This window comes from Prionailurus viverrinus, chromosome A3 (genome assembly GCF_022837055.1).
Source record: "Prionailurus viverrinus isolate Anna chromosome A3, UM_Priviv_1.0, whole genome shotgun sequence".
NCBI classification, from domain to species: Eukaryota; Metazoa; Chordata; class Mammalia; order Carnivora; family Felidae; genus Prionailurus; species Prionailurus viverrinus.
In genome coordinates, this window is record NC_062563.1 from 16,086,497 (window position 1) to 16,099,926 (window position 13,430).

General features: G+C 49.8%; 1 long non-coding RNA gene across 4 annotated transcripts in view; it reads left to right on the forward strand.

The window, feature by feature from the left end:
• The window catches only part of LOC125162981 (uncharacterized), a 40,210-nt gene extending 27,730 nt beyond the window's left edge, over positions 1-12,480 (forward strand). For 2 of the 4 annotated variants that reach the window (XR_007151221.1, XR_007151222.1), the window contains one exon: positions 11,889-12,480. This is a non-coding gene — a long non-coding RNA (uncharacterized LOC125162981). Of the gene's footprint in view, positions 1-8,282; positions 8,342-11,888 lie in introns of those variants that run through there. The other 2 variants (XR_007151224.1, XR_007151223.1) reach the window with 2 other exon arrangements.
• The last annotated feature ends 950 nt before the right edge of the window (positions 12,481-13,430 follow it).

Consider the following 13,430-nt stretch of genomic DNA (forward strand, 5'->3'; position numbering starts at 1 on the left):
ACAATGGCAGGCTGTTTCCTATTTTGTCCCCGGCTGTACCCAGCTGGGTTCAGCAGCCTCTGCTCTGAGATCACTGCCACCAGGTGCAGCCTGGCCTTTAGCAGGGCCCAGCTGAGGCTGGGCGGGGCCTCCATAGGGTCAGGTGTCTGGTGAGCAGATCTCCCCTTCCCCAGCCAGGAGGGATTGGGGCAGGCTGCAGGGCACCTCCAGCCCTGGTGCCTTTCCTATTGTGAGTCTCTCTTTGCACAAACTTGACTCCTCTCCTCCCAGGAGGGGCCCCAGAGAGCACAGGATGCCAGAGGCCCCGAATAATCAGTTTTCAGGCACTCCCCTCTGCTCTTTTGGCCCATTCCTGGCCCCCCTACTGCTTAAGGGAATAGAGTGTGTGTCCTTTACATAGACTCACTCTGCTGCCCTACAGAATCCTTTTATTCCTGTTTCCCTAGTGGAAAAAGACGATTGTGAACCTTTATTTGTCTAGCAGGTAACTTTCAGTAAATTAAAGCAGTATGTGAAGTCACTAGGACAGCACCCAGTAGGGTTCCTTATTCCTTTTTGATGTATGAGGAGACTAAAGCTTTGAAAGATTGTGAACACAGGGATTCAGGAAGGCAAGAGGCCTAGAAACTCATCAGGTACCTAAGATGTGATGAGCACTTTATAATCAGGATCTAATTTCAGGGGTGCCTGGGTGGCTCAGTCGGTTGAACATACAACTCTTGATTTCGGCTCAGGTCATGATCCCAGGGTCCTGGGTTGGATCCTGACATCCATGCTTAGCGAGGAGCCTGCCCGGGATTCTCTCTCTGCCTCTCCCCCGCTTACACGTGTGTGCATGCACTCTTTCTCAAAAAAAAAAAAGTATAGTCAGGATCTGATCTCACCTTCAGTCCTTCAAGGTCGGCACGTTAGTCTTTGTTCGGCAGGTGAGGTCACAGGCTGAGAGAGGTGAAGTGAGGTGATTGCTCAAGGAGTCCTCAGAGCCAAGTGGTGGTGGATCTCAGACTCAAAGTCAAGTTTGGCCACCTGCTAAAGCCAGTGCCCTTAATCTCGGTGTTTACTGCACGTTAGCGGCATAGTCACACTAAGAGGTAGGTCATTGGCGATTTCGCTCCAGGAAGAAAACAGAGGGTGAGAGAAACTGACAGATTGTCAGTATCCTGCAGCAGGTAAGACAGAAAGTTCTGGTTATTTGTACCAGCTCAGGATGAGAAGGAGCGGCAGGGTCTTTGAAGGTCATCTATCCCAGCCCTCTCGTTTTACAGAGGAGAAAACTGAGACCCAGAGAAGGGAAGCAACTTACCCAATGTGACACGGTTAGCAGAAGAATACTCAGGGCTCTTCCTCTTTACCAGAGTGGTTTGAGTTCACGGGCAGGGATGGCAGCTCACCATCACCACCTTCCTTCAGCAGTAGGTCAGTCCCCAGGCTCTGCATGACTGTCTCGCCATCTCACAGGAATCACGTTGGTCCCATTAATGGATACTATTATGCAGATTGGACTTGGTGATCTTAGATGCCTCGTTAAGACACATGCAGTCAGAAGGCGGGGAGACGGGACCTTTGTCAGGCTAGGTTCCGCAGAGAAACAGAACCAGTAGAAGATGTGTGTGTGTGTGTGTGTGTGTGTGTGTGTGTGTGTGTGTGTGTGTGTATACACAGAGTGGAGGGGAAGGTGGGGAAGTCGGATTGATTTATATATTGGCTCACACAATATATAAGGCAAGTCCACCCACAATGTACTGGACAGGTCAGCAGACTAAAACCATAGACAGGATGTCCAGGTTACAGCCCTGAAACAGAATTATTCTCATCTGCACAGACTGGAACCCCCTAATTCCAGCCATTTATTTTTTTGTTCCTTTTTTTTTTTAATTTTTAAAAATTATTTTAACATTTATTTGTTTTTGAGAGACAGAGAGGGACAGAGCATGAGCAGGAGAGGGGGAGAGGGAGACACAGCATTTGAAGCAGACTCCAGGCTCTGAGCTGTCAGCACAGAGCCTGACACGGGACTCAAACTCATGCACCGTGAGATCATGACCTGAGCTGAAGTCAGATGCTTAACCGACTGAGCCACCCAGGCGCCTCCCCTCCCATTCCAGTCATTTAATGTGGTGATCCAAAGCATGAGCTCTGAACTCAAAGAATCTGTTTGTACCACCTGTATGGGCTCTGTAACCTAAGCTGGTTATTTAGCCTCTTTGAGCCTTGATTTCCTCCTATGTAAAATGGGCTTTATGACTACCTGTTTTCTAGGATTTGCCTTAAGGATTAGGCATAAGCAACAACTGACACAGAGCCTAGTACATAGTATGCACTCAACTCGTGTTAGCTATCATCATCAGCATTGTATATGTGTGAGTGGTTAAGGTATCACTGAGATGATGGATGAGAAAGACTTTGGAAGTCAAGTCTTAGAAGGAACGTTTGAAGGAAGCCAGGTTATACTGGGCAAGAACCGAACCTGAACACTGCCCTCCGGTGTCTGCAGAGCTGTAATGAGATGGGGAAGGGGCACCTGGGTGGCTTAGCAGGTTGAGCGTCTGACTCTTGATTTTGGCTCAGGCCATGATCTTGCGGTCATGGGATCAAGCCCCACATTGGGCTCTGCACCAACAGCACGGAGCCTGCTTGAGATTCTCTCTCTCCTTCTCTCTCTGCTCCCCACACCCACTCATGCTCTCTCTCTCTTGAAATAAAAAAAGAAATGGGAAGAAGCTGGCAGTAACCAATGATTTCTGGGTCCCTAGGGAAGATGAGGACCCAAGAGGGAACTGAAGGCAGTTAGTGGTCAGCTTGACAAAAGAACTTCCCACAATCAGAGTTTTGAGTTATGATAGCATAGGATTTTAGTGAGCTTCCCATCCCAGGGGGTATGCAGAGCCAGAGTCAGTGGGAAGCTGTCAGAGAGAGGATTCCTGCACTGGTAGGAGGTTGAAGAAAGACTTATGAGGTCCTTTCTTTGGCCTTGATCTCTCTGGAGATCCCTGTTTGGCCACATAGCCAGTGAGAGGTCAAGTCAGGGTTATGGGCAATACCCTCCTCTCCTCCTCTGCCTGTCCTCTCTGTGCTTCTATTCCTTAAACACAGCAAAGTTCCCACCCCACTACCACTGGGCCTTTGCACATGCCATATCCTCTCCATAGAATTGCATCAGATTTTGTGGGCCTGACACATATAAAGCTGGAGACTTTCTTTAAGAAAAAGCCCCCAAAAATCAGACAAAAATGTGAATAGTTAGAATGAGAAACAAAACCACAACAAAATTTAAAAAGTTCATAAACGCTACACAATGTCCAGAAAAACAATATAATATTTATGTTAATCACCTGATATGCTGCCATAATACCTTCATTCCTACATTTTGGTTATATACTTTTGGGGAAATCTCTTCATGTGACATTTTCTTTAGAGAGAATAAGAAGATAACTTAGTTTTCTTTAGCACAGGTGACCCAAAGTTTTTTTCCCCCATCGTTAGTAGTTTCAAAAAGTTTCCTTCAACTTCGCAAGTCATTATTGGTAATGTCAAAGGTCTTAGGATTATTGTCAAATTTCGAAAAACTTCGAGATCAAGGATCATAGAGGATCTCAGGACTTGCAGGTTTCCTTGATTACCAAACTTAAAAATTATTTGCATCGATGTCACCTCTCAACCAGTTTCTTGCCCACATCCTGTTTGTGTTGGTGTAGTTTGAGTTTTATTATTTTTTATTTTCATCGATGTCAGTACTCTGTGACAGCTTCCCCTTAGCTAGATACCCAAAATGCCACAGCGGCTCCCCCGATACCCAAAAGGAGGGGAAGTGTGACAGGGAGGAAGTTGGAGAGGGGAGAGGCAGCATTCTTAATTGCAGTGAAAACAGCTTGCTTTGGCGGACTCTACAATAGCATGTGATCCTGAGTGTGCATTGCTGGGGCCCCTCCCAGGTCACTGGAAGTCGCCTGGCAAGTGAGGGGCTCTAGAGCTTAAGCTTTGTGAGTTTCACAGTAAGCCCGAGAAATCCCCTTCCACCTTTCCGCAGCACGAGATCCCCACCATGCCCACCCCATGAACCTTGAGCATCGCTTCTTCCAGGAGGCCTCCAGAGCCAGTTCGCTGCCCCAGGATGCTGGAGACCAAGTCTGTCTAGCTCACTGTTTGCCCTCAGTATATTTTGAGCAGTACCTGGTATACAGTAGACTCATAGGCTCAGAAGGCTGAAGTGACCTACCAGGGTCACCCAGATAGTAACTGCCAGGGCTGGGAATCCACCTGGAAGGAAGGAAGGAAGGAAGGAAGGAAGGAAGGAAGGAAGGAAGGAAGGGACGAACGGATGAAGGAGGGAAGGAGGGAGGGAGGGAAGGAAGGAAGGAAGAAAAGGAAGGAAGAGAGGAGGAAGAGGGGGGAGGAAAGGATGGAGGGAAGGAAGTATTGAGGGAAGGAAGGAGGAGGAAGAAGAGAGGGAGGGAAGGAAGGAAGAAGAAGGAAGAGAGAAGAAAGGAAGGAGGAAGAGAGGGAAGGAAGTAGGGAGGGGAGGGAGGGAGAAAGAAAAAAAGAGAAAGGAAGAAGAGAGAGGGAAGGAAGGAGGGGAGGGAGAAAGGGAGGGAGGAAGTAACCCCAGCTTCCCAGATGAACCGCACACCTCGGACAGAGAAATACACTTCCTGCCGGATCCCTCAGAGCCCTAGCTGGCCTGCTTCCCTTCCTCGGTCCTGCACAGCTGACTGGGAACCCAGGGAGGAGGTCCTCTGAGACCCTCAACAGAAATCTCCCTCCCGGGCACCATTGTGAAGCACAGAAGAGAGTGTCGACCCGGGTTTGAATCTCCAGGCCACCCTTTAGCAGCCCTATAGACTTGAGAAAGTTGGCCTCATCGTTATGCACCTCAATGTCCTCATCTATAATATGGGGTTTTTTTTAATATTAAAAAATTTTTTTTTAACGTTTATTTTTGAGACAGAGAGCATGAACAGGGGAGGGTCAGAGAGAGAGGGAGACACAGAATCCGAAGCAGGCTCCAGGCTCTGAGCTGTCAGCACAGAGCCCGACGTGGGGCTCAAACTCACGAACTGTGAGATCATGACCGAGCCGAAGTCGGACACGAGCACACGCAGGGGAGGGGCAGAGAGATGGGGAGAGAGGAGCTCAGATACGGGGCTCGAACTCACATCATGACCTGAGCCAAAGTCTAATGCTTAACCGACTGAGCCACCCAGGCACCCCCTATAAAATGGGTCTTATGGCCGCACCTTGGTGGTGTTCGACCAGCAGAAGTGCTCTGGTCCCAGAGTAAGTGGCAACATCGCCTTTGTGAAGCGAGGCCTGAGCAGAAGGCTTTTCTTCCTCCTTTGCCGTCTCAACGCTCCCCAACCCCCCGCCCAGGGGGCCTCACCCCTGGGCTTCTGACGCTGCCTTGCTGATGTCCACCAAGATGATCAACCTGCTTGTTACAGTCAAGTGACTTGGAATCCGCGTGCATCCCCCCATCCACCTCTCACTTTGAGGGCGAGGGCTGGCTCACCCCCGTGAGGGGTCAGGTGAGGGCCAACCTCACACCCACAGAAGTCAGAAGGCAGCTGCCCCAGGACTCTAAGCTCCTGTCATCGGGGCCAGACCTTCTCACTACACGTCCCCAGGGCCTCGCCCAGGGTCACACCCAGAAAATGTTGGTTGGGAATTAAGGTTGACACTGACGCGCCACCTGCCCCAAAACAGCCCTGACTCACTACAGTGGTCGCTGGGGACCGGCTGGGGGGTGGGGGGGTGGGGCGGGGGTTGCATCTCCAGTGTTCTCCGCACCGTGATCAGCTGTGCTACGTGGCTCTCTAATTTCCCTACAGCCTCTAAGATAGATCCCTTTCCCCATTTCACAGAGGTGAAGGCTGAGGCTGGGGCGAAGCACTTGCCTGAACCCTCCCGCACACTGAACCCTAGGGCCTGGAGGGGACATTCCCACCCGTGGACTCTGCCCGGGCCCTCCCTAGCAGTCATTAGGCCTAGAATTTCCCCCTCAGGGAGTCCTTCTTTTCGATTAAGGACTGGGCCACTGCTAAAACGTAACGCAGTGACAAATAGCTCTAATATTTAGTTTTAAAAATCCAACACTGTTTTCCACCCAGAGGTCAAAACAGCTGTGAGGTCCTCAAGGGAAGGAAGGGTTTCCTGGTGGTTCTCGCGTCCTCCTTCCCTGTCGTGGGGCCTGGCGTGGAGTAGGCATGCAGTAGATGTTTGTGGAACGAGGTGTGCGAGTGCAAAACGAGGGGGACTCCTGCGGGAGGCCGCCTGGCACGGAGGCCACGGAATGAACAGCGGGGGTCCAGGGGAGGACCTGGGGAGTGGCCCTAGGCGGTGGCTGAGCCACCAGACAAAAGGAGTGGAGGGGGAGGACCCGTGGCTGGCCCACGTTGGACTGTGGTGGGACCAGGATACATGCCTTAGCAATTTTAAAGGCTTGAACGTTGGGGCTGCTTGTCACGGCAACCTCTCCTGACTAATACAGCTTCTTCCGAAAAGTTGGAAATCGGGTAGCACTGGGCTCACTTTTCCACGCGGCAACGTTAAGCTGCCCCTTTCAGCCTGGCCGGGATTTTCTAGCTCACCTGATCCCTGACCTCAGTCTTCCTGACTGAGGCACACAGAAGACAAGGCACCAGTTCGAGGTCACAGTGTATTGGTGGGCAGAGCTGAACTTGGACTGAAGTCTCACGGCTCCCGGTCCAGGATTCTTTCTTAAGTTCTTTACTTGCGAGCAGAGAGGAAGTGAGAAAAAGAGGGAGAGGTTCAAAGACTAGGGCCCTTTGGGGGTAAAGGGGGAGCTAAGTGGCAAAGAGGGGAAGGGGGCACCCCATGTAGTGGAGGGTGTGAAAAGATGGGGGAACCATGACTGCTCTGATTCCAGTTTGCAGAAGGCTCAGAAATGCCCTACGGGCAAAATCAGGCGCCTTCCCCAAGGGGCTAGACCTGCGTCTGGCATGGAGGCCTGACCCCAAGCCTCCCTTTCTCTCTCCCTCTTGGGAAAGAGCCCACGTCCCTGGTTGCCAAAGCCCCACTGAAAACACGCAGAAGCCAATTTTCCTTCCCAGATAATCACACCCAGAAAGAAACAATCTGCAAAATAATCCCCTGCCGAGGCAGTTGTGCCAGGAATGTGTGCGTCAGGAGGGCGGGGAGGGCACTCTGTGAAGGGTGGAGAGCCGTTGGAGGCGAGCCCTCTCCCAGTGGCTGTGCTGGGGGGCTTCGCCTGCTCCTTGAAGTCACTGTAACTCCCTGGTAACCTGCCAAGCATGCATTTCCCAGACACGCCCCAACTAGTCGCCTCTGACACTTTTCTGCAAGTAAATCAGTGTCTTTGGCGGTGATTCTGTGGAGGCCCAGGGGCTGCTGAGGGGCCGTGACTCCTTCTTTGGCTTTACCATTTCACCTCCCAGACCAGACCCACGGAACCCATGGCCGCTTTGCCAGAAGCTCAGCTTGCTCGTCACTTTTCCACACTGATGACCACCACCCACGCCCCTGCTCTGGCCACCGGGGCCCAGCGGGCTCCCCAGCTCAGACCCAGGAAGGTGCTTGGGGACTTGAATTTGCATCCAGCTGCCACTTTCGCCAACAACCACCCACCAACCGCATATTGACAGGAACAGAGAGAAATTACTACACTGAGGGTCTGGGTAGAGAAAGAAGAAAAGAGAATGTCCCTTCACAGCTGCTGGCGCAGAAAGACCCCACTAGGAAGCTTCAGGAACGAGTGGGGACCTTGGGCACAAAAGCCTGAGTTGTCCTTAAGGAGCAATTGTGTGGTAGCTACACCAGATGTCCGTTAAACAATAATACCAGCAGGGGTACCTGGGTGGCTCCGTCGGTTAAGCATCTGACTCTTGATTTCAGCTCAGGTCATGATCTCACGGTTGGTGAGTTTGGGCCCATGTTGGGCTCTGTGCTGACAGCGTGGAGCCTGCTTGGGATCCTCTCTCTACCTCTCTCTTTGCCCCTCCTCTGCTTGTGCTCTCTCTTTCAATAATAATAATAATAACACCAGCAAACTGTGCATGTCTACAACTCCTTCCCCGTACTTCTGAATCCAAGAAATTCTGAACAAAATAAGGTTAGTACCAAAATTCATTTGGTGCCCCAAATCTAACCTGAGCACATGTATAAATATTCATACATTCTTTTCTGCAGAAATATTAATGTGTTTAATTATGGGATGCTAACCCAGACCCCAGTGGTGTGTTACATAACATATGGTGTGTGCTTTGTCTTTTTTTAAAAAAAGATTTTATCTTATTTTGTTTTTTTAGAGAGAGTGTGAGCTGCGAAGAGGGACAGAGGGACAGACAGAATCTTAAGCAGGTTTCATGCTCAGCGCAGAACCTGACGTGGGGCTCAGTCCCACGACCGGGGGATCATGACCTGAGCCAAAATCAAGAGTTGGATGTTCAACCAACTGAGCCACTGAGGCTCCCCTTTAAGGTTTTATTTTTAAGTAATCTCTACACCCAACGTGGGGCTCAAACTTACAATCCTGAGATGAAGAGTCAAACGCTTCACTGACCGAGCCAGCCAGGCGCCCCTGGTGTGTGCTTTCTAAAACCCAAAAGCTTCCAAAATCCCAAAACACACGAGGACCCTGAGACATCAGGGTTTCAGATAAGAGATGGTGGCCTGTAAACATTCTAAGTGCTTTATATCTATTAACTCACTTGATCCTTGCAGAAACCTACGGAGTAGACTTGTTCTGACTATGATTCCCATTTTATAGATGAGGAAACTGAGGCAGAGAGAGGTAAAGTGACTTGCTTCAGAGCTGGTGAGTGTTGGAGCTAGGGTTTGGCCCCCGCATCCTGGTTCCAGAGCGCACTCTCTGAGCTGCTCCACCATCCGCCGGGGTAGGTGGTGACAGCAGGGATGAGCATGTTCAGCTACGTGTGCAGCAAGCACACGCCCGGGAGCACGTGTGAGGAGCAGGTCTGCAGGGCGGCCACCCATCCGGTTTGCCCTGCAACTGTCCTGTGTCCCCAGAAACTCTTCGGTCCCACCAAACTAGGGCGGTCGGTCACCCCAGTTCTTGGGGACCATGTGCCCCTTTTCTTACCAGCATCATGAGCATCACGGTGCACTGAGGGGGTCCCAGGGTCTGGAGGTGCGTGTTGTTCATAGAACATGGCTCCTCAACCAAAACCAGGATCTCCTGCAGGCACTTCACCAAGACACCGGGAGAAAACTCTGGAGGAAATGGTGACTGTGTCAGACTCACCGAGAGGCCATGTGTCTGTGTTCAGTCGTTTGTAAGGATAAGCGTGGCTCTACCTGGCTTTCCCCTTGAGCATTGACTTTGGACTCCCTTGTAAACACAGTGGACATATTGCTTTGGAGGGAGATTTACTCTGATGTTCCAATTCAGAAATGACTAACTCTCATCCCCACATTCAAATTTTAACTTGTTAACGTCCACACTTGACTTCTCAGAAATGAGCCATATCAGAGATTTCTTTTTCCTAAGTACAAAGAAGAGGGCGGCAAGGCCGTCGCACTTGACAAGCAGGTTTGGGCTATGGAGGCGAGAGGGAAGCATTCCCGGGGTTAAGAGCGAGAGAGAACCCTGTGTGCTGAGGGCGCCCCAAGAATGCAGGCTGGAGGCTCCTGGTTAAACACGGCAGACTGAACACATTTATTCGCCTCCATTGTTTTTGAAATTCTAATAAAATGACATAAAAGCATTTTTAAAAATGCACACCTCTCCACTGGGACAAAGAGACCATGTGAGGAGCTCACAGCAGATGAGAACAGTCAACCAAACTCTCGAAGCTGGAAAACAGATGGTAGGCTGACTTGAGAAACCCAGAAAGTTGAACCCTGACTGTTCAGGGGAGCCATCAGGACACAAGACAACTGGAGATCAAAGGCTCAGGGATGAGAGAGACCAAGAACCTCCAAAGACCGAGGTGTAGGGCAGGACTGAAAACAGAAAGGCTGGTGGTTATCTGTCTGGCAGACGGCGGACTTCTAAGTCTCCTTCCCCAGCTGGCACAGGCAGGACGGGACCTCCCGCCTCACAGCAGGAGGCTCACCCACGAGAGAGCCTGGGATGCTAATCTGTGATGTTCGCCGGGGCTCAGCTCGGAGCCTGGAATATAGCAGGTCCTTGGTAAGTTGTTGCTCTCATTATTATATTCAGCTACCCTCTTTCTGTCTTACTCTCTGATTTTCTTCTCTTGGTCAGACAGGGCTGTAAATACACCTGAGGCCTAGAAGGCAGAATCTGGCAGCCTGGCAACACCCCTCCGCCCATCCACACACCCTCCTCACACACCCAGTTCTTTGATGTGGCACAAATGGCTCATTGTCTCCTCTTCTTGAGCAGGTGGACCTCGCATTTTAGCTAGCTACCTTGCCTCCCCGGCTATAAGCGTTTCTCAGTCTTCTTTTCAATTAGGTATGGCCATTTGACTATAAGAGTGGAAGTGTCATGAGGAAATCAGGAATTATCTTTAAAAGAGGAGAGTTCTTCCTTCACTCTGCTGTCTTGGGCTGCAGATGTGATGGCCAGTGCTCCAGCAGCCATGCTGGACAATGAGGATAAAGGCCACATGCTTGGGACGGCAGAGCAGAGAGATGGAAGGAGGCATCTGCACAGAGTTGCCATACTAGCCTGCGTTGTGCATCTTTGTACTTTTTTTTAATGTTTATTTTATTTATATTTGAGAGGGGAGGAGGGGCAGAGAGTGAGGGAAAGAGAGAATCCCAAACAGGTTCCGTGTGTGAGATCTTGACCTGAACTGAAATCAAGAATTGGATGCTTCACCAACTGAACCACCAAGCGCCCCTGGACATCTTTTACAAGACAGAGAAGTAAACTTCTTTCCTGTTTTGGCTACTATTGGTTTAGAATTTTCTACTGTATGCAACTGATTCCAATTCTGCCTGGTTAAATTTGAGTTGGGGCAACACCTTCCTTGTCCTCTTTCCTATTCAGAGACCAGAATCAGCAGAGACTTTGGCTGTTATGAAGTCCACAGGGCCAGGGACAAAATCTGGCCCACAGAGGTGTTTCTTAGCTCAATCAAAGTTTTTAAGATTCAGGAGGTATTGAACACTTTTTTTTTCTTACCAGTGTGGCTTTTTTCTTTATTAAAAAAATTTTTTTTTATGTTTCTTTATTTGTGTGTGTGTGTGTGTGTGTGTGTGTGTGTGTGAGAGAGAGAGAGAGAGAGATTATTTATTTATTTAATTATTCATGAGAGATCATGAGCAAGGGAGGGGAAGAGAGAGAGGGAGACACAGAATCTGAAGCAGGCTCCAGGCGCTGTCTGAGCACTCAGCACAGCTGGAACTCGAGAATGGTGAGATCATGACCCGAGCGAAAGTTAGCTGCCCAACCAACTGAGCCACCCGGGCGCCCCTCTTTATTTTTTTATTAGTATTCTTAGAGCTTTACTTCTTGGTTTTAATTAAGTTTAAAATTTATTATTGAAGTGTAATTGTGACATTCTAGTAGTCTCAGGTGTACAACGTATTGATCTGACAATTCTATAAATTACTCTTGCTCACCATAAGTATAGTCACCGTCTGTCTGAACACATTTTAAACATGGAAATTGTGGTTTCTGGATTTCCTTGAACACTCGGAGGATTCGCGTTTCGGCACAGCAGCATTTCTGTGGGGCATCTGCCATCTCACTGCACAGTCCTTACTTCCACTGCTCCTCCACGAGTGAGGCATGTCTGTGGACTATCCCACGAGCTAGGTCTGGGCGCGTGTGTCTCAGCCCACAGAATCCTATGAGCTAGATTTGTATATGGGTTACGCTGCGAGTTAGGTATATATGTGGGTTATCCTATGAATCAGGGATGGCTATGTGTTATCCCATGAGCTCAGTGTGTACATGTGTTATCTCCACTCAACAGATGAGGAAGTTGAGGCCCAGAGAGGACCGGCCCTGAGTCACAGAGCTGCAAGCGGTGGAGCCAGGACTCCAGACTGTCTGCATTCCAAACTTGCTCTGTTGGTCTTTGAGTTTGCAACCCTTGACTTCCCGACCCCTTGCTGAAAGTTTCACAGAGGAAGACATGAGAGCCGAGGAGGAAGAAATAGTTGATGACCCTTGTCACATTGAATCAAGTTGATGATGCTGGTTCCCCTGCTGCCCAGGAGCAAACCATGGAGAGGATGGGTTTTTTTTCTGCATATCCTCAGTGCCTGGTGCAGAGCCAACCGAGGGAACTACGTGCCAAACGAATGAGGTGACCTGCCCTCAGTCACATAGAGCCGGATGCGAACCCAGGGCTCCTGCCTGCCTACTCAGGCCTCTTCCCCCAGACCTGGCTGCTGTCCAACCTACCCTGCATCCCCTTGGATACTGGTAGAGGTCAAGAGCACAGGCTCTGAGTCTAGCATATTCACACCCAAATTCCAGCTTCATCTTTCACCACTTTGAGCCTTGATTTCTCCACCAGCAAATGGGGCTAATCATGGAACCTACATCATAGGGCTGCTGGGGGGGGGGGTTGGGATCTCTAGATGAAATCCTATGCCCGTGAATAACAGCGACCAGCATAAAATAGGTGCTCAATAAATAGTAGCTACTATTGTGACACAAATTTTGCATGAGTGTGTGCGGTAGGGAGGGGTTTACCTTTGTCTTGAAATTCTTTCTTTAGGCATCATCTTGCCCTCCCTTAATCCAAGGCAACCTGAGCCTGCACAGGGCTGGGACACAAGGTCATGCTCATTAAGGGCTTCCCATATACCTCAGAAGCTCGACAACAATAACCTTAATTGCCTACTTACATCCTATCATTCCACCAACGTGTAGCAAGTGCCTACTTTCCCCCAGGCCCTGGGTCAGGGCTGGGGATCCGGCATAAGTTGACCCTGTCCTGCCTTTATAGACTATCCACCTGGCTGGTAAGTTTAGACAAGGTCACACAATTCTCTGACACACATACAATGACAAGTCTTATGGGAAGGTCGCCTTCCCAGGTGCACTGCTGGACTACATTTCCCAGCCTTCCCCGCAATTCAGTATGGCACATGAGGCAGCTGTGGGGATTGAATGTGGGCAGGAGTGATGTGTGCACTTTGGAGCCCTTACACCCCTTAGTACTCTCTTCGCCCTATGAATGGCTGGAATAAAGATGATCCCCAGGGCCACCTGAGACCCACATGTCGTAGGACCAAGTAGAGAGTTGCCACCTGCTCACAACTGTTATATAAGCAAGGACTCTATTTCTAGCCTATTTGCTGGGTATCTATAACATTCTATGTGTAACAGTAGCCAGGGTTGCCCCAGCTGATAATCTGCCATGAAAGCCTGGTTCTCGTCTCTGTAACTTTTCCCTTTCCCAACTCTAACAATCACATTGGGCTCTGCAGTACTAAGTTACCAGCTTAATTTGTTTAACTGGACATGATACTCCTGATCAGTATTGTGTCCAATTAGAATATTC